Below are 20145 nucleotides of genomic sequence, written 5' to 3'. Positions count from 1 at the left end.
CTGCTAGATGGAACCCTCCCTGCAGACCGCAATGCAGCCAAGAGGGTGCAGCGCTAGGCAGCCAAATACGTCATAATAGACGAACGGTTGTACCGACGATCCTACACACTCCCCTACCTGCGTTGCTTGCGACCTGCTGAAGTCGAGCTCGTAATCCGTGACACTCATGAAGGTCTGTGCGGCAGACACCTGGGGGGCAGAGCCCTCGCCCAAAAGGCACTTCGACAAGGATACTACTGGCCAACGATGAAGGCAGAAGCCGTCGAGCTCGTCAGAAAATGCGACAAGTGTCAGAAGCATGCCAATATCCACCATCAGCCTGCTATCGACCTCAAGTACCTCACCAGTCCATGGCCCTTTACACAATGGGGCATCGACTTCCTGGGGCCATTCCCGCCAGCAACGGGTGGGAGAAAGTTCCTAGTGGTGACAGTAGATTACTTCACAAAGTGGATAGAAGCTGAACCTCTGGCAACAGTCACAGCCCGAAACATACAAAACTTCTTTTGGAAGAACATAGTATGTCGCTTCGGGCTACCTCGGGTACTGATCTCCGACAACGGCAAACAATTCGAGGATATCAAGTTCCAAGAATGGTGCCAAAATATGGGAATTTGTCAGAACTTCACATCGGTCGCACACCCGCAGGCAAACGGTTAGACAGAAGTAATGAACAGAGCCATCCTCCGCGGACTGAAAGCACGATTAGACCGAGCTTAAGGGTTGGGGGCGGATGAGCAACCAAGTGTTCTGTGGGCTCACCGAACTACGGAAAAAACCGCCACGGGAGAGACCCCCTTTAACCTCACCTACGGCACCGAAGCGGTAATCCCGGCGGAAATCGAAATACCTACACTGCGACTAGAAGCATATGACGATTAGACAAACGGAGACGAGTTACGCACCAACCTCGACCTACTGGATGAGGTAAGAGACCTCGCGCACATCCGAACAGCGGCCTACCAGCAAAAAGTAGCTCGGTATTACAACGCCTTAGTAAAGAAGAGGAGCTTCCACATCGGTGACCTGGTTCTCCGTAAGATCATGGTACCTGAACTCGGCGTGGGCAAACTCGGACCAAATTGGGAAGGACCCTACAGAGTAAAGAAAGCACTCGGGGGGGCATACGAGCTCGAAACCTTAGAGGGTAAGCAAGTACCCCGAGCATGGAACATCGTCAACTTAAGGCGATACTACGTATTGACCACCAAGCGAAGTGGATAAAATCGCCACCAAAGCCTAAGGGCTAGGATGCCGAGATAACGAAGGAACCTCAGCACAGGCAAGCAAAGAAAGCCAAAGGCAAAACGGAGACAATGAACTAATAGGGACATCGGCATCTCAGAGACCACCAAAACAGGCCATGCGAGTGCGGTAACCCAGGCAGGAAACAAATCGGACGTATGGTCAGTTCAGCAAATACGTTCAGTTCGGGAGAAAGAACAACCAACACTTAACCACAAGAAAAGTCATTCTATTTCAAAGTAAGGTAGTACATTTCAAAAAAAAAAAAAAATTTACAGGCCCAGAGCAACTTCTTCATTATCAGAAGGCACTTCAACGATACCCAAAGGCCCTGCCTCGCCCTCGAAATTTGGCTCACCATCAGCAGCATTGGCCATCTCCTGAGTTATGCGCGAAGTGGATATGGCACTAATATCGAGCTCGGGGTACGTATTCTGGATCATCCACCGGCTTAGCTTGAAACCTCTTCGGTACGAATCCACCATTAGGTCTTCAAAGCTCGGTGAGGCGATGTACTCATCGACAACATTTTTCTTGGCATCTTCAATACCTTGAGAAAAGATCTGCGTCCTCTCCCTAATGTCCTCCTGAAGGTATTCGACCTGATGCTGCAAATCCAGCCTCAGGTCCGCCATGTGCTTCACTACGACTCCCATGGCGTCGGCATCTCTCTGAGACTTCGCCTGCCTGGCCTCTACAGCACGAGCAGCCGCCTCAGCAGCTCGGGAAGCCGCCTCAGCAGCTCGGGAAGTCGTCTCGGCAGCACGAAGAGCCTCTTCAACAGCTCGCGCCTGCCTCGAGCTCCTTTCCACCTGGGCCGCCAAGGCATGGATAGAAGAGTTCACCTACCAAAAAGAACGAGTGATCAAAAGAACGACAACAAGAAGGATAAAAGCAAAAGAGCTCGATAAAAAGTCTTGACTTACCACCATGGCATGAGTAACAGCACGGCAGGCCACCTGGTGCAGAGGGAGATCAGTCCACGGCGCGACCTCCTTGGGGAAAATGGCCTCCTTACTCTTCTAAAGAGCGTAGGTCGGCGACAGCACACTCCTGAATTCCCCTGGGGCCCCCAATCCCGAGGGCCCAACTCACGTATGAGCAGACCCAGAGTAAGCAGGAGCACCAAAGTAGGTGGGAGCCCCCGTGTAAGTAGTCTCAGCATACGGGCCCCCTGCCGCTTCTTGCATTGGAGGAGCCATCTCGGGCTCCCTGGGCGGATCCCCGGATGGGTAGTCTAGTACCTCGGGCTCCGCATCCCGGGGCAGCTCGACGCGAGTTCGCTTGGCGACTCGCTTCCTCCTCTTCATGCCTTGAAACAAGCGCCCACCACGAGTCCCTCTTGAATCCATCACACCTACCAAAAAGAGTTCGGCATCAGAAAAAAAGCTAGATAGAGCAAAATAGAACTTCCAAGTAAGGAACCTACCGGAACTCAAGCCAGCCACAATGAGCTTGGCCTCCGTCAAATACTATTGGGACTTTAGCCCAAGCCGCGCCCATTGCCGGAGGCCCTTCACTGTCTCTTTGTCAAGCGTAACACCGGAGTTAGGGGCGGCCACCCCCCACCCGGTCTGAAACGGCTACCCCAGCACACTTCTCACCCCAAAGTAGTCCCACTACCATGCCGGGACGTTGTTAGGAAGATCTTGTAAAAGCTTAAAACCCGGGCGAGGAGATAGGTAATATGCCCGCCTATGCCCGGGGAGGAGACCCGCTTGCTTCTTAAGCATTAAGATGGAAGAGAAGATCTCCAAGTCTAAAGGAAAGCCCTGTTCGCTAAATAGGGAGATTGTCCCCACCAAATTACGAATGGTGTTCGGGTGAAGCTGGCCGACCGTAACGCCGAAGTGATTCAGAACCGTGCTCCCAAGGAAAGCTACCCGAAGGTATGAAATAAGCATACTCCCCAGGCAAATTGTAATACGTAATAAGGGATTGGAGCCCCTCAGGCGTCATGGTCAAGGGGCCAAACTTGTCTAACGTCCGACCCCGACGAGAGGTGGACTCCAAACTACCCAAGGCGACTCGACCTACGGGTTCGAACTCTTCCTCGAGCTCTACCTCCGGCTCGCTAGGACTATCAGGGGATGCGACTCGGTTCGTAGAACCTGCATCTGACCCACTTGAAGAACCGTCTGAGCATTCCAAGATAGACATCGAGGAGAGAAGGTGGATTCCAGGAAGGTACTCACCCGGAAAAAAGCTTGAACAAGACTACGAAAACTTGAACGAGCGGAAACCTTGAAACGCAAACTGAAAGCCTGGGTGCGAGCTGAAACTTGGACGCGAGCTCAAGAGGCAGCACAGAAGTGACAAAGCGACTGCGGTCCCCCACTATTTATACCCGCAGTGACCAAGAAGCAACAGCAGAGATCAAAGCCAATCCGACGGCCCGCAGTTGTGCTGACTGCACGTCCCCTGAGACCGAGACGTGATTGGCGCACGTCTTTTTGAAACTGACAGAGCGTCGGCGCACGTCTTTCTGAAACTGACAGAGCGCCGGCGCATGTCTTTTTGAAACTGACAGAACGATAGCGCACGTCTCCTCACATTAAAAGCGGCAGCGGCACGTTTTCAAAATTTGAAAGGATGCCTGCTGTCACGTCTCCCAGCGGCGTGCTTTTTTGATTTTGACATAAAGCGCGCACTGTCACGTCTGGCAGCATTTGTAGGCAGGTCGGCGCGTTTCCGTCTTTTGGGCGCTCGAAGAAACTAACCCTGACAACGCACCTCGCGCTATCAATCATCCGAGATTTGTAGTACGGGACAAATCCACCTGCCACCTTGCAAACTCCCCGCGCCAAGGCAAGACCCTTAGCACGAGGAGTGGGGGGCAATTAATGAAGGAAGATTTGGCCCGACCTCGTAATCACTCAACACGTGGCAAAGTCAAACAGCTCGGCACAACAGCGCACCCAGGGCACAAGCACCAAAGGGAGGAAACCAGCAGTCCGAACTCCCTACTAGGAGCCTGAACTCCCTACGAGGAGCCCGACCTCCCTACCAAGAGCCCGATCTCCCTACTAAGGGCCCGATCTCCTTACTAAGAGCCCGAACTCCCTACGAGGAGCCCGAACTCCCTACTAGGAGCCCGACCTCCCTACTAAGAGCCCGATCTCCCTACTAAGAGCCCGAACTCCCTTCGAGGAGCCCGAACTCCCTACTAGGAGCCCGAAACTCCCTACGAGGAGCCCGAACTCTTCCTTAGGCCCCGAGCCACACAAGGCAGTGACCCGAACTGGCCCGCCTCATGGCAGTTCGGGACACTCCCCTATCCGAACTCAAGACTTCACCTCGCTCGCCACTCCAGGACGCCGAACTGAACAAACGTACCATACCTGACACCGAGGAGGTCCGTATCCAAGGGCGGCGCACCTGACTGACTTGGGATCTGACGCTTGACAGCCGCACTTCAACGGTCACCTACAACCGCTACCTGCCACCGTCATTGCCAGTCACAGAGACGGCTTCAACAAAAGGGAGCAGTGGCGGTTCTGTCCAGCAGAGGGGATGGCACCCGAACTGGCAGGAGCCCAGAGGTAATCATACCCGACCTGACAAAAGCTTAGGAGTGAGTGCACAAGGTGGCTATAAAAGGCTCCCTACCCCCCATGAACAAGGTACGTGAACTTTGCGCCATCTGGTTTTATCTTGCCTAAGAATTCTAACTTGAGCTTCGGAGCATTCATACTAGGTTTCCCTTGGAGCTTCCCCATCTTCTCTGTTTCAGGCTCCTTGTAGCTCCGTTCAGAGGCAAGGTCGTTGACAGCTAGGACTAGCTGGATTGCGCACCCTCACAAGGTAATAACCCTATCTTTAGTAGAGCGAGGATGGGTCAACCGTTTACATATTGCGCTGCATATATCATCATTCTAATTACGATCCACTATTGATATTTCATTCAAAGTGATGCAATTTTTTTTTTTTACCCCAAACTTTGTTTCAGATGGAGGGGTGGCCACTAGACCTATTCATGGGCCGGGTGGCCTGTCACCCGGCCCCCGGATGGGCTTGAACATGTTTATAGGCCCGCGGGCTTAAACTCGGGCCAAAAATCTCGACCCGCAATAAATTCAAGCTAGGCTCGGGTTTTGTCAAAATAGCCCGACCCGACCTAAAATTAGACTTAAAATGGGTTATGTGATTATGTCCATTTGAATAAATTTTTTGATTTAAGAATGTAAAACTATGTTTTAAAACGTAAAAGAAAGGGAAAAAAACCATCTTGTAGGCCCATTGTTCATTTAAATAGGAAAAAAAACCATCTGAATTTTTAATTCTAATTTGAATAAGGAAAATTGTAATTTTTTATTAGGTCGGGATTTGGGCTCGGGCTCGGTCTTCGGGCTTTTTATCAGGGCTGGGCTCGGGCCTAAGTTATAGGCCTGTTGGTCGGGCCGGGCTCGGGCTCGGGCCTAACGTATTTCCATTAATGATGAGTAAAAGCCCGGCCCGGCCCAGCCCATGAACAGGTCTAGTGGCCACCTTAAAATTTTATTAATTAATATCAAATATAAAAAGATATTACAGGGGAGGACATAGCCCGCCTTGCCCCAAACCCAAGATACAAATCTCTGAACCTAAGTCTCTCAGCCCAGCCCAAAAGGAAAATACAAATAAGATTATCTAATTATTAAATTGGGTAGATCTATAAGATCTTCAAAAATTAACTTTCTTACCTGATCTGGGGTATGTGAAATGGCGTTGAAACTAGTGAATCCTTCAGCAACCCGCCCATTTTAGCTAAGCAATCTACTGGTCTATTCGCTTCACAGTACACATGTTTTAAAGAGAAGTTGCAGAAGTCAAGAAACCTTTTAATTTCTACTACATAGTAATGAATACTCCATGGGATAACGGATGAATTGAAAAGGCTTACCACTGTAGAGTTATCACATTCAATCTCAATATTAAGATAATTAACCATGATTAATGCAAGTCTTGATTCCATCCCGAAGCGCCTTTATTTCTGCTTGAAGGGAGGTGCATAAACCATAAGGGCTTGCGAAAGATTTGATAAATGTGCCTTCCTCATCACGAATCAGACCTCCCCCACTTCCTATACCTGGGTTTCCTCAACAAGTCCCATTACTATTTAGTTTAACCTTTCCACGTGTAGGAGCTTGCCACGTTACCCATTTGTACAGTTTTGGTCTGATGGGCTTGGGGGGGATTGGGATACCAATTCTCCACCAATCATTTACGTCTTCAGTATTGGATAATGAGATAATTTTATCAATTTCAACCAACCAGTTTATGATACGTTCGATTACCTGGCTTGCAGGGATAGTCTTACCATTGTAGATCCTTCTACATCTTTCTACCCAGATTTCCCAAATGATCATCGAAAGCCGTTCCCTAAGAACTTGGTTGCGATGGGAGTTAGTGTTGCAAATACTCCACCAATCTAGGATACGATCTCTGATGTGTTGCATGGAGTGAATAGGAATGCCAAATTTTCCTGCAAAAAACTTCTAGCATTTTGTAGCTAAGATTCCATTTGAAGAAAGGTGATCAAATGATTCTTCATTAGCATCTCTGCAACACCTACATTTAGAGGCTAGCATTATGCCTTTTTGTTTGATAGCCACGTCCACTGGGATTGCTTTATTAAGAAAGCGCCGCATAAACATGGAGATCTTAGTGGGGATACCCGAATTCCAAACATTCCTTGACCAATTTACTTGAGTACTCTGTGATCGGATGAGATTCCAAGCTGATCCAACTATGAAATTTTCACTATTTGTGCAAGTCCAAACTAGCCTGTCATTTGTTTCTAAAATTACAACCTCCAAATTTATAGCAATTTCTTGGATGTTTTGATTAACATTAAGAGAATCTGGGAAATTCCATGAATCATCCTCGGTGATAACATCGCAGATTTTAAAATCAATTATATCCTCCGGAATCATTAAGTTCGATAGGAGACCCTTACTAGTTCAATTGTGGTACCAAAAAGAAATATTTCCTCGGCCCACAATCCATTTGCTATTCATTGCAGTCTGATCACTGACTTCACATATTTCTTTCCAGAATTTTGATGAAGATATATGATTTGATATGAGACCAGGAGGTCTATCATTTAGATATCTTAAATGAAAGAAATTTGCCCAACTAGAATCATTTTGGATTAGCTTGAAACAGGCTTTCATTTGAAAACCTTTGATGATCTCAAATAAAGACCTGATCTCCAATCTACCTTCTTCCACGGGTTTGCAGATTCTTTCCCAATTTATCCAATGGTGCTTTGGCCCGTACTTAGAGTCTCCCCATAGAAATGCAAAAATTTTGTGAATATTATGACTTACTTTCTTAGGGGGACTTGTACTCAGAACATGAATGGTCATACTTTGAATCACACTCCGAATAAAAGTACGATTGCCTTCAGTAGTTAGTAATTTTGTTTTCCAGCCTTTTAACCTCTTTCTTATTTTACCAATGAACGGATCAAAATCCCTTATTCTTAATTTCTTCCTTCCAATTGGGGCTCCTAGGTACTTAAAAGGGAGTGATTTTTTTGAAAATCCTGTCACTTGGGTGATCATCTCAATTCTTTGCCTCGGCATCTTCTCCGAAGCTTCTTCATAAACATTAAGAATTTCCATAAGATTTTTCAGGCTTCTTCTGAGACCTCATACAAAGACTATCGTGTCATCTGCAAACAGATTATGAGAGATTTGGACAATATCTCTTGGCATTTTAAAAAACTCTATATAACCATTGTGATAAATTTTGTTGAGCCCTCTACTTAAAACTTCTTCAGCAATTATAAATAGGCTAGGAGATAGTGGATCACCTTGGCGCAAATCTCTTGAAGATTTATAATAGCTTATTGGGGATCCATTGATCAAGATAGAGAACCAACAGTTACAAATTCCTAGTTTAATTAGATCAATCCAAGAATCATTGAATCCAAATTTATAAAGAGTTTTTTGAAGGAAATCTGAATTTAGCCTATCATAAGCTTTAGTCATGTTCAGTTTAAGAACTATGTTTCCTCCCATAGAGCGTCTATTAATTTCACTAACCATCTCTTGAACAATGAAAATGTTTTCCCCTATGTATCGGCCTTCTACAAAGGCACCTGAAAGACTATGGTATGGGGAGAGCTTCAATCAATTAAATTATTTCCTTGAATTTTGATGAAAATCACCTTATTGATCAATTTTTTTATTATATCAATTGAAGAGCTGTAATCATTTCTGATGTCATGTCTTTCAGGTATCATAGTCAAACCTATAATTAAGTTGAATATATATTTTTTTTGTGGCACTTTGAAACTAAATTAGGAGACTCATTTATCATTTGGTAATTCTTGAAAGTATTTTGATTTTTTTTTTCTTTTTGGATAAATGACTCAAAAATATTATGAGATTCAGAAATTGACTTAAACATACCTTGAATTTAAAGATTCTTGTGACTCTTTTAACCTTCATTTATATTCAAATTTTCAAAAGGCTGTGTTTGGAAATGATGCGAATAAGTGTGAATGCAAATATGTAGAGTGTAAAACGGTTTATATAAATTGCAAAGTTGGGTTAGATTTGCACCGACAAATTTACCTTCTTATCAAACAAACTTTTAGCTGCAATGGATGCAAACACAAATTCCAATAAAGTATATGCCATTTTTCTGTCATTTGTCAATGCATAAATGCGATATTGCAAAACACAGAGTGAAACAGAGTGCAAATTTACCCTGAACCGGGATTTAATTTACACTCCATTTGCATCCTTCGAAAACGCAGCCAAACAAAGCATTGCACGTCACTATCACACTTAGACCCTCTCTCTCTCTCTCTCTTCCCAGCTGAAACATCAAATGCAGAGATATGGTCACCAACTATTTGTTTAAAATGATTCTCCGAGTTTGTGTGCGTTCCAAGACACAAACACCATCTTTGACCTTGCATTGGAGTGATATAAAAGAAATTGATTATTAGTGGTTTGAGAAAACAAAGAAATCTTGGGTATGTGTTGTGGAAATATATAGAAGATTAATTCGAATGTCTATCTGATACCTTCTACAAACACATGGGAATTGTATTATTGTGCTCAAAGTTTCATTTTCTATGTTTATACTCCTTAAAATTTTCAACATTTTACAATGCCTTTTCTTCTAAAACTTTTTGATGGTTAGGTGGCATTTCTAGAAGTGGGACTACATAAAGTCATCCCTTAGGTTTGTGTTTGGTTTGAAGGAAAAAGTAAGAAAAGGAAAAGAAAGGTAGGGAAATGTTTACAAATCTTGTATAGGTTTTCCTACATTACTCTTCCTTTCCTTACCTTTTCCTTCAAACCAAACATAGCCTTAATTAAAGTATCCATTGTAATGAAGTTCAATGATCAATTGATTGGGGTTTTTACCCTTTTCCTTCAAACCAAACATAGTCTTTTACCCTTTTCCTGTTTTTGGCTACACAATGAAAAGTAATCCTAATCCATCCCCCAAACCCATAACAACCAGCTAGAGACCTATTGATTGGGATTTTTATATTTGATTTAGAAAATGAGATTATATTTGATTTATAATTAAATTTGAATTGAAAAACAATACGTTTCTACATGTATGGAGGGTTCACATTATTAAACCCTTTTTCTTTGTGAATAGGGCAGGCAAAGTATGTGTCTGGATAAAAAAATTTGTTTTAGGAATCATCACCAAGAAGTCATCTGATTTTCAAATTCAAATGGAAAAAGAAAAAAAAATCATATGTAGTACAACTTATGATTGGAAAGTATTCGACGCAAATGCAATATAGCAAATGAAAAAAAAAAAAAAAACTCGTTATCTTGTTGGGACAATCTTTTGGCGGTATCATATGAAAGAGTATTAGAGTAGCATGAGAATTAACAAGAACAAGATACCATGCATGATGCATGGAATGGACCACTAAAATTGAGGCAATTTTAGAGAGTTAGTCAACATGCTAATGCAATTTTGTTTATGAAACAGAAAATTACCTATTCCAAAAAAAGGAGGAAAGTGATTCAACCAACAAACCTCCTCCACAAATGACTCATCTCCGTAACCTAAGATACCCCATGGTCTAAGAAAATCATTAATCTAAGCACATAGTTAAAAACAACGGAAGATTGAGAAGATAAAAAACAGAATCCCTTTTTATAACTCTCTCCATACCAAACTTCAACATATTTATAACAACTAAAGCAGCAAATTTGCAGAATCCCTAATTGTGAACAATTATTATTATTATTTTGGGCATAAGAATCGTGCTTGGGAATGGGAAGGGGGAATTTTACGCCTGTTGGGAATATCATTATTGTTAAGAAATGGCAATGGCACATCCCAACCCCTTTGGCCCTTGCAGAGCTTACAACAAGCTTCTTTAATTATGTAATATGCCTTTCATCTGTGGCCATGACACTTATCCCATTCATTATACGTGTTGTCTAATGGGGGTGATTATATATATACCGGAATGAGACACATGCCACATATTGCACTTAGTGCAGCAGATCCCACTCTTGCTCGGTTAAATTAATTAAATATGACATTAATGCACTATCAAAATATTCTTGGTTTTTCTGTTGCAAATGTGAAAATAAAGATTGTTTAATATGTATGTCATGTTCACCCTTGAATACTATTTACAGTGGTCATCATAATATTATTTTTCAAAAATTATAAAGAATAAATCACACTACTCACAATCGTCCAATGTTCAATGTGGACTGGAGACCTCTTCAATGAACTATCGTATCTGTGGGCCCGGCAAAAGGAAGGGTTGGCCTACATGTTAGGCCCTGGTCTGGGCCGGCTTGGGCCCTAATCCCTCGACTCCACCATATTGACTAATCGTCATCCAAAACAATCACCACCACCAAAAAATATTAAATTGGACTAGGTGTTAATCGAATTAGTCGAACCTAACGAGGGTAATTTGGTCCTCCAATGATATTATGATTCATAGCATTGTGGAATAGAAGAGTGACATTTCGCCACTACCTAAGCAAGCCCCATGAGCACTTTGGAAACTTACAATCGCATCGACAACCTCAACACCACTCTGGTAGGCCGAGCTATGAACACTTAGGCAAGACCTTAGGTTGGCGTAAGAGGCGACCTACTTCCACCGATCTAATCCAACTCCAATTAGCGACCTCTCCCTTAAGTGGGCTATCACCTCCAAATTTCCCGGGTCATGATGCCACGTCGAAAGAGTTGGTTACCATCTGATGGTGCGCAATCTGGCCGGTCTTAGCTGTCGATGATCTTGCCTCTGAACTGAGTAACAGGGACCTGAAACGGAAGGAGAAGGGAAGCTCCGGGGAGAACCCGGCGTAAGGGCTCCGAAGCTCAAGTTAGAATCCTTCAAAGGCAAGATAAACCAGATAGCGTGAAAGTTGGCATACCTCGTTCCTGGGGGGTAGAAGCCTTTTATAACCACCTCGCGCACTCACTTCCAGGCTTCCATCAGGTCGGGCATGATTACTTCTGAACTCCTGCCAGTTCGGATGTCATTTCCTCTGGCCGGGCAGAACCGCCACTGTTCCTTTTGTCGGAGCCGTCTCTGCGGCTAGTGATGACGGTTGCAGGTGGCGATAGCAGGAAGCCGTTTGAAATGCGGCTGTCAGGCGTCAGATCCCAAATCAGTCAGGAGCGTCGCCCTTGGATACGGACGTCCTTGGTGTCGGGTACGTTTGGTCGGCCTGGTGTTTCGGAAGTGAAGTGTTGGAGTGGCGAGCGAGGTGTCTTGAGTTCGGTTTGGAGTGTTCCGAGCTGCCATGGGCCAGCTCGGGTCAGCTTTGTGAGGCTTGGGGCCCAGTATAGCTCGTGCTCCTTGCAGGGAGCTCGGGTTCTCAGTAGGAAGCTTGCTCTTAATAGGGAGCTCGGACTTTAGGGAGCTCGGGTTCTTAGGGAGCTCGGACTCTTAACAGGGAGCTCACTCTTAACAGGGAGCTCGGGCTCCTAGTAGGGAGCTCGGACTTAGGGAGCTCGAGTTCTTACTTAGGGAGCTCGGACCCTTAACAGGGAGCTCGCTCTTAACAGGGAGCTCGGACTCAGTACAGTGGTTTGGAGTTCGGGCTCGGTAGTGAGCTTGGACTTGTTTCCGATGTTCGCTTCGGGCGCTCTACTGTCCCGAGCTGCTTGTCTTTGCCACGTGTCGGGCGATCGCGAGGTCGGGCCAAATTTCCCTTCATCAATTGCCCCCCACTCCCTGCGACAACGGTCCCGTCTTGGCGCGGGGAGTTTGCAAGGTAGCAGGAGGGTTTTGGTCCATGCCGAGCGCGCTTGCTCTAATTTGATTTTCAAAAAAGGGCGCGCGTTTGGGAGTCGTGACGGCAGTTGTTCGGGAGTTGCGCTGCAGACGCTTTTATTGCGAGGAGACGTGCGCCGACACCCCGTCAGTTTCGGGAAGACGCGTGCCGACACCTGTCCTCTAACAAGACGTGCGTGACGCTCCATCAGTTTCGGAAAGACGTGCATTGATTGGTCTTGGAAGACGTGCGGCTTAGCGCGGCTGTGGGCCGTTGGATTGGCTTCGATCTGGGCCGTCGCTTTCCGGCCGCTGTGGATATAAATAGCGCGCGGGGGGGGGGGGGGGCGTCCTTGCTACTGTTGTACATCTTGAGCTCGAGCCTAAGTTTCAGCTCGCGTCCAGGCTTTTCAGCTCGCGTCCCAGGTTTCCTTGCTTGTTCGAGCTTTCGTGGTCTGCTTCAGTCTTCTTCCCGGGTGAGTGCTTTTGGAATCCCGTTCCGTTTCCCGATGTCTGGTTTGGAGGGTTCAGACTGTTCAATCGGGTCTGATGTAGGTTCTACGAACCAGTTTGCGTCCCTCGGTAGTTCAAGTGAGCCCGATGTAGGTCCTGAGGAAGGGATCGGGCCTACAGCCCGAGGTGCTTCGAGTGGGTCAGCGTCCACCTCCCGTCGTGGTCGGGTTGTAGATCAGTTCGGCCCTTCGACTATGATGCCTGAGGAACTTCAAACCCTTGTAGACTACTACGACTTGCCCAGTGAGTACGGTTACTTTATCCCTACGGGCAGCCTCCCTTGGGAACACGGTCCTGATGAGATCGTGATTTTCCGGGAACAGCTCGCCGTGGGGCTGCGACTGCCCTTCCACCCTCTTCTTGTCGAGGTCCTAAACCACTTCGGTGTGACGGTCGGCCAGCTTCACCCGAACTCTATTAGGAACTTAGTGGGAACGATCTCTTTATTTTGCGACGAGAACTTTCCTCTGGATCTTGAGATTTTCTCTTCCATTTTAATGCTGAAAAAGAAAGTCGGTCCCCTTCCTGGGCGTAGGCGGGCATACTACCTGTCCCCTCGCCCGGGCTTCAAGCTCTTAGATGGACTCCCCAATAAGGTCCCGGCGTGGAAGCGAAACTATTTCGGGGTGCGAAGTGCGCTGGGGTGGCCGTTTCAGACCGGCTGGGGGATGGCCGCTCCTGATTCCGGCATCACACTTGATGAGGAGACGGCGAAGGGCCTCCGGCAATGGGCGTGGCTTGGGCTGGATTGTCAATGGTATCTGACGGAGGCCAAGCTTATTGCTGCGGGCCTGAGTTCGGGTAGGTTCTTTCCCTAGTGATCCTGTCTTGCTCTTCTTTTACGTATCTTACTGATGCCGAACTCCTTTTCGCAGGTACGATGGACTCTCGAGGGACCCGAGGTGGGCACTTGTTCCAGGGCATGAAGAGGAGAAAGCGGGTGGCTAAGCGAGCTCGCACCGAGCCATCCCAGGGTGCGGAGCCCGAGGTGCCTGATTATCCGGCAGAGGAGTCCGAGATGGTTCCTCGTATGCAGGAGCTGGCGGGGGCTCCGTATGCTGAAACCACACACACGGGGCTCCCGCCTATTCCGAGTCTGCCCATATGCGAGCTGGGCCGTCGGGCTCGGAGGCCCCGGGGGACTTCAGGAGCGTGCTGTCGCCTGTTCATGCTCTTCAACGGAGTAAGGAGGGGATGTTTCCCGAGGAAGTTGCGGCGTGGACCGAGCTCCCACTGCACCAAGTGGCTTGCCGTGCCGTTACTCATGCCATGGTGGTAAGTGCTCCCTTCTTTAGAGCTCGGCTTTTATTCTTTTATTCGTTTCTTTGATCCCGTTTTCCTTTGATAGGTGAACTCTTCCATTCACGCCTTGGTGAACCAGGTGGAGAAATGCTCGAGGCAGGCGCGAGCTGCCGAGGAGGCTGCTCGGACTGCCGAGGAGAATGCTCGTGCTGCTGAGGCTGCTGCTCGCCTTGCGCGGTCTAGGCAGGCGAGGTCTCAGAGGGATGCCGAGGCCATGGGAGTGGTGGTGAAGCGTATGGCGGAAATAAAGCTGGACCTGGAGCACCAAGTCGAGTATCTTCAGGAGGATATCAGGGAGAGGACTCAGATCTTCTCTCAAGGCATCGAAGACGCGAAGAAGAAGTCTGTCAGTGATTACATTGCTTCGCCGGATTTCGATGATCTGATGGTAGACTCCTACAGGAGGGGTTTCAAGCTAAGTCGGTGGATGATCCGGAATACGTACCCCGACCTCGATACCAGCGCCATATCCATTTCGCGCATCACTCATGAGATGGCTAATGCTGCGGATGCCGAACCGGACTCCGAGGGGGAGGCAGGTCCTTCGGGCGTTGTCGAAGTGGCTTCTGATATTGATGAAGTGGCCCCTGACTTGTGAAATGAAATGTACACCTTTTTTTTTTTGAATGTACACATCTATTCTGAAATGAAATGGCTTTTTGTTCATGTACTGGTTGTCCTGTCATCGAGCTATATTTTTTGCCGAACTGACCATTTCGGTCCTTCAATTCGTTTTCTGACATGAAATGTCTTCGGGGTACTTGGTGGCCTATAGGTAGTACCTTCTCAAGTTGACAACGTTCCATGCTCGGGGTACTCGTTTTCCTTCTAGGGTTCCGAGCTCGTATGCTCCCCCAGTGAGTGCTTTCTTTACTCTGTAGGGACCTTCCCAGTTTGGTCCAAGTTTCCCTACACCGGGTTCGGGCACCATGACCTTACGGAGAACCAGGTCGCCGACGCAGAAGTTCCTCTTTTTTACTCACGCGTTATAATACCGAGCTACCTTTTGTTGGTAGGTCGCAGTTCGGATGTGTGCGAGGTCTCTCACTTCGTCCAGTAGGTCGAGGTTGGTGCGTAACTCGCCCTCGTTTGTTTGTTCGTCGTACGCTTCTAGTCGCAACGTAGGTACTTCGATTTCCACCGGGATTACTGCCTCGGTGCCGTATGTGAGGTTAAAGGGGGTCTCACCTGTGGCGGTTTTTTCCGTGGTTCGGTGTGCCCATAGAACACTTGGTAGTTTGTCTGCCCACAAACCTTTGGCTCGGTCCAATCGCGCTTTCAGTCCGCGGAGGATGGCTCTATTCATTACTTATGTTTGGCCGTTTGCCTGTGGGTGTGCGACCGATGTGAAGTTCTGACTAATTCCCATACTTCGGCACCATTCTTGGAACTTGATATCTTCGAACTGTTTGCCGTTGTCGGAGATCAGTACCCGAGGTAGCCCGAAGCGACATACAATGTTCTTCCAAAAGAAGTTTTGTATGTTTCGGGCTGTAACTATTGCCAGGGGTTCAGCTTCTATCCACTTTGTGAAATAATCTACTGCCACCACTAGGAATTTTCTTCCGCCTGTCGCTGGTGGGAATGGCCCCAGGAGGTCGATCCCCCATTAGGCGAAGGGCCATGGGCTGGTGAGGTATTTGAGGTCGGCGGCAGGCTGATGGTGGATGCTGGCGTGCTTCTGACACTTGTCGCATTTTCTGACAAGCCCGATTGCCTCTATCTTCATCGTTGGCCAGTAGTATCCTTGTCGAAGTGCCTTTTGGACGAGGGCTCTGCCCCCAGGTGTCCGCCGCATAAGCCTTCATGGATGTCGCGGAGTACTAGCTCGGCTTCGGCTGGGCGCAAGCATCGCAGATAGGGGAGCGTGTAGGATCGTCGGTATAACCGTTCGTCTATCATGACGTATTTGGCTGCCTGGCGCTGCACCCTCTTGGCTGCGTTGTGGTCCGCGGGGAGGGTTCCGTCTAACAGGAAGCTCGCGAGTGGGTCGATCCAGCTCGGCTCTGCTTCGGTGACGGGAGCGACCTCTTCTGCCCCACCGAGAATGCTGGGCCGAGGTAAGTCCTCTACGTACATGGTTCTCCTGGCGTTGTGGCTCATGCTAGCCAGTCGGGACAGGGCGTCGGCCCCAGCGTTCTTTGACCTCGGGATTTGCTTGATGAAGTGTGACTAGAAGTTGAGCAGAGCTTCCTTTACTTTTGCCAAGTACGCAATCATAGTGAGCCCGCGTGCTTCGTACTCGCCTGTAACTTGGTTGACCACGAGCTGGGAATCACTGCAGATAACCATGTGCTTTGCTCCGACCTCGTGCGCTAGGTTTAGCCCGGCAATCAGTGCTTTGTACTCCGCCTCGTTGTTGGATGCCGCGAACTCAAAGCATAGTGCGTATTCCAGTTTTGTTCCGCTCGGGCCGCGTAGCACTATTCCAGCCCCGCTGCCTTGTTGGTTCGAGGAGCCATCTACGTGAAGGATCCAGGGCTCCTCATCCCAGTTCGCGCTTGGGAGCTCCGAGTTTGCCCGAACTGGGGATCTCAGGCTTGACCGGCTCCGGGGTTTCGAGGCTAAACGTGCATTCTGCGATAAAATCTGCCAAGGCTTGGGCCTTGATGGTAGTTCTTGGCTTGTACTGGAGTTCGTACTCGCTGAGTTCGATGGTCCACTTCGTCAGCCTGCCGGAAACCTTGGGTTTGAGTAAAACTTGTCTCAGAGGTTTGTCGGTCAGGACGATGACGGTGTGGGCCTGGAAGTACGGGCGGAGTTTCCGTGCTGCTACCACCAGGGCATACGCTAGCTTTTCTATCTGCGGGTACCTTGTCTCTGCTCCCTGCAAGATTTTACTCACATAATATATGGGTCGTTGGACCCGGTCTGCCTCCTTTACTAGTACCGAACTAACCACCTCGTCGCTAGCCGAGAGGTACAGTTCTAAGACTTCGCCTTCCTCGGGCTGAGCTAAGGTTGGCACACTGGCTAGGTAGCCTTTTAGCTCGTCAAACGCGAGCTGACAGTCTTGGGTCCATTCGAACCCTTTGCCTTTGATTGCTTTGAAGAAGGGTAGGCAGCGATCTGCCGACTTGGACATGAAGCGGCTTAGAGCGGCTATGCGGCCGTTTAGCATTTGGACTTCTTTTATTTTCCGAGGTGGTCTCATATCTAGGATGACTTTTATTTTGTCTGGGTTGGCCTCGACGCTGCGTCGATTGACAACGTAGCCCAGGAACTTGCCCGAGGTGACGCCAAAGACACATTTGTTGGGGTTCAATTTCATGTTATACTGACGCAGGATTTGGAAGACAGAATCTAAGTCTTGTATTAATTCTTGTGAAAACTGTGTTTTGACGACCATGTCGTCTACATAGCACTCTATCTTTGTGCCGATCAAGGGCTGAAACAACCTATTTACAAGTCTTTGGAAGGTTGCCCCGGTGTTTTTTAACCCGAAGGGCATGACCTTGTAACAGTATAGACCGAACTCAGTTAGGAAGCTGGTTTTTTCCTCGTCGGATTGGTCCATCCGGATTTGGTTGTAGCCTGAGTAGGCATCCAGGAAGCTTAGCAATTCAGGTCCCGAGGTCGCGTCCACTAGGCGGTCGATCCTAGGAAGGGGGAAGCAGTCTTTTGGGCAAGCTCGGTTCAGGTCGGTGTAGTCGATGCACATGCGCCACTTGCCGTTCGCCTTTTTCACCAGCACAGGGTTGGCCACCCAGCTCGGGTAATTGACTTCCCTTATGAAGTCTGCCGCGAGGAGCTTTTCGACTTCCTCGTCGACCGCTTTCCAGCGCTCCGGGGCTAAGTTCCGTTTCTTCTGTCTAACGGGTCTGACTAAAGGGTCAGTGTTAAGTTTGTGAGTTATAAGACTAGGGTCAATACCGGGCACATCGGGCGCGGACCATGCAAAAATATCTAAATTTTGGAGTAAAAAACTTACCAGTTCGGCCCGTAGGGGTTCTTTGACAGAAGCACCAATCTGGAGTGCGCGAGCTGGGTCCGCAGGTGAGGTCGGGATTGCGACTGTTTCTTCTGTTGGCGAGGCTCGTTCTTCGCCTTGCTCCGTAGGCCGCTCCAAATCGAGGTCGCCGGCCGGCTTGGACTTGCCCTTTAGGGCGGCAACGTAGCATTTGCGGGACTCGAGCTGGTCGCCCCGCACTACCCCCACACCGAAGTCCGTAGGGAACTTCATGGCCAAATAGTAGGTGGAGACCACCGCCCGCAGGATATGCGTGATTGGCCGTCCTATTATGGCATTGTATGGGGAGGGGGTCGCGACCACCAGGAAATCGTGGTTGAGTCTGACCGCACAAGGCCACGTGCCGACTTCAACGGGCACCGTTATTTTTCCAAGGGGCCTGACTTCCTCCCCGCTGAAGCCCACCAGGGGAGTGCTTGTAGGTTTTAGTTCGCTCCTTGGCAGCTGTAGCCGATCAAACGCCGACTTGAAGAGGATGTCCGCCGAGCTGCCTAAATCTACGAGCACGCGCCTAACCTCGAAGTCGCTGATCCTGAGTTTAATGACAAGTGCGTTGTCGTGAGGGTAGCGAACTCCCCGCGCGTCGTCTTCTGTGAAGAGGATCGGCTCCTCGGTCTTCGGCCTTTTCGGGGGGTTCCGCTCCTCGAGGACTGCTTCGCGAACTGAGGTCCGGGCTGCCGCTGATGTGCATCCTGCCACCACCGAACCTCCCACAATTACATGGATGGTTCCCCGAACAGGCCTTTCTGCCGGAGGCTGTCGCTGCATCGGTTCGGCAGGCCTGCTGCTAGTCTCGGGAGCGTCCTTTAAGTGTTCGCCCGGCTGATCCGCTTTATTGCTATTATTGTTGTGCTGTACAAAGTTTCTTAAGTATCCGCGACGGATGAGCCCCTCTATCTCGTCTCGGAGGTTATTGCACTGCTCGGTACTGTGACCGTGGTCCCGATGGAAACTACAATACAAATTCTTGTTTCTTTCGTTCGGATTTCCCTTTAGGCGAGGTGGCCATTTCACGTATGGGGCGTCCTTGATCGTCATTAGGATCTCGGTCCGCCTCGTGTTCAGGGGCGTGTAATCCGTCCGAACTGGCAGGGGAGCTCAGAACGACTGGTTCGGTTTTGGGTCCCGGGCCGGGTTTCTTCGGTCGGCCGAGCTAGAGGGCTCGCCGTCCCTCTTTCTTTTCTCGTTTCCGCCCTCGGTTCGCTGGTTGATTTCCTCCTCCGTTCTCATGAACTTGTCCGCGAGTTTGAGGAACTCGGCCACGGTCGCGGGCTGGTTGGCTACCATGTGCCATTTGAACTCCTTGTGCGTCACCCCTCTTTTTGCTGCGGCGAGCTGCACCGCGGGGTCTAACCACGGTATCTGTAAGCATGCCTCATTGAATCGCTTGATGTAGCCCCGTATGGGTTCTCCTTCCCTCTGGACTACCCCGAAGATGCTTTCCTCTGCTCTGGGGCACCGTTTGCTGGTGACAAAGTGTGCAGTGAAGACCTGCACGAACTGAGCCCAACACTTTATCGATCCGGGGGCCAGGTTCCTGTACCAAGTGCGGGCTACCCCCTTGAGGGTGGTGGTGAAGGCCGCGCACATGCATGATTCGTTGGCTCTAGCGAGGTGCATTTGGGACGGGAAAGCGTCCACGTGGTCGTTGGGGTCGAAGGACCCGTCATACTTGTCTAGGGGAGGGAGCTTAAAATCTCTGGGCAAGGGGACTGCCAGGAGTTCTGAGGCGAGGGGGGAAGGAACTGAGAGAATCGGGGCAACTCCTACCTCGTCCAAGCTCGTCTCGCCTTTGCCTCTGAGCTCGGATAGGACGCGGGTGGCGGTTCGTCGACTTCGACGGCGCCTTCGCTGCTGAGTGGGCCTTGTACTGGCGCTGCTGGCCTCCGTG

The sequence above is a fragment of the Nelumbo nucifera genome, chromosome 3 (assembly GCF_055504915.1).
Source record: "Nelumbo nucifera cultivar China Antique chromosome 3, China Antique-T2T, whole genome shotgun sequence".
In the NCBI taxonomy this organism is placed as follows: domain Eukaryota; kingdom Viridiplantae; phylum Streptophyta; class Magnoliopsida; order Proteales; family Nelumbonaceae; genus Nelumbo; species Nelumbo nucifera.
The sequence above is the reverse complement of the archived record's forward strand: the minus strand, read 5'-3'. Positions refer to the sequence as shown.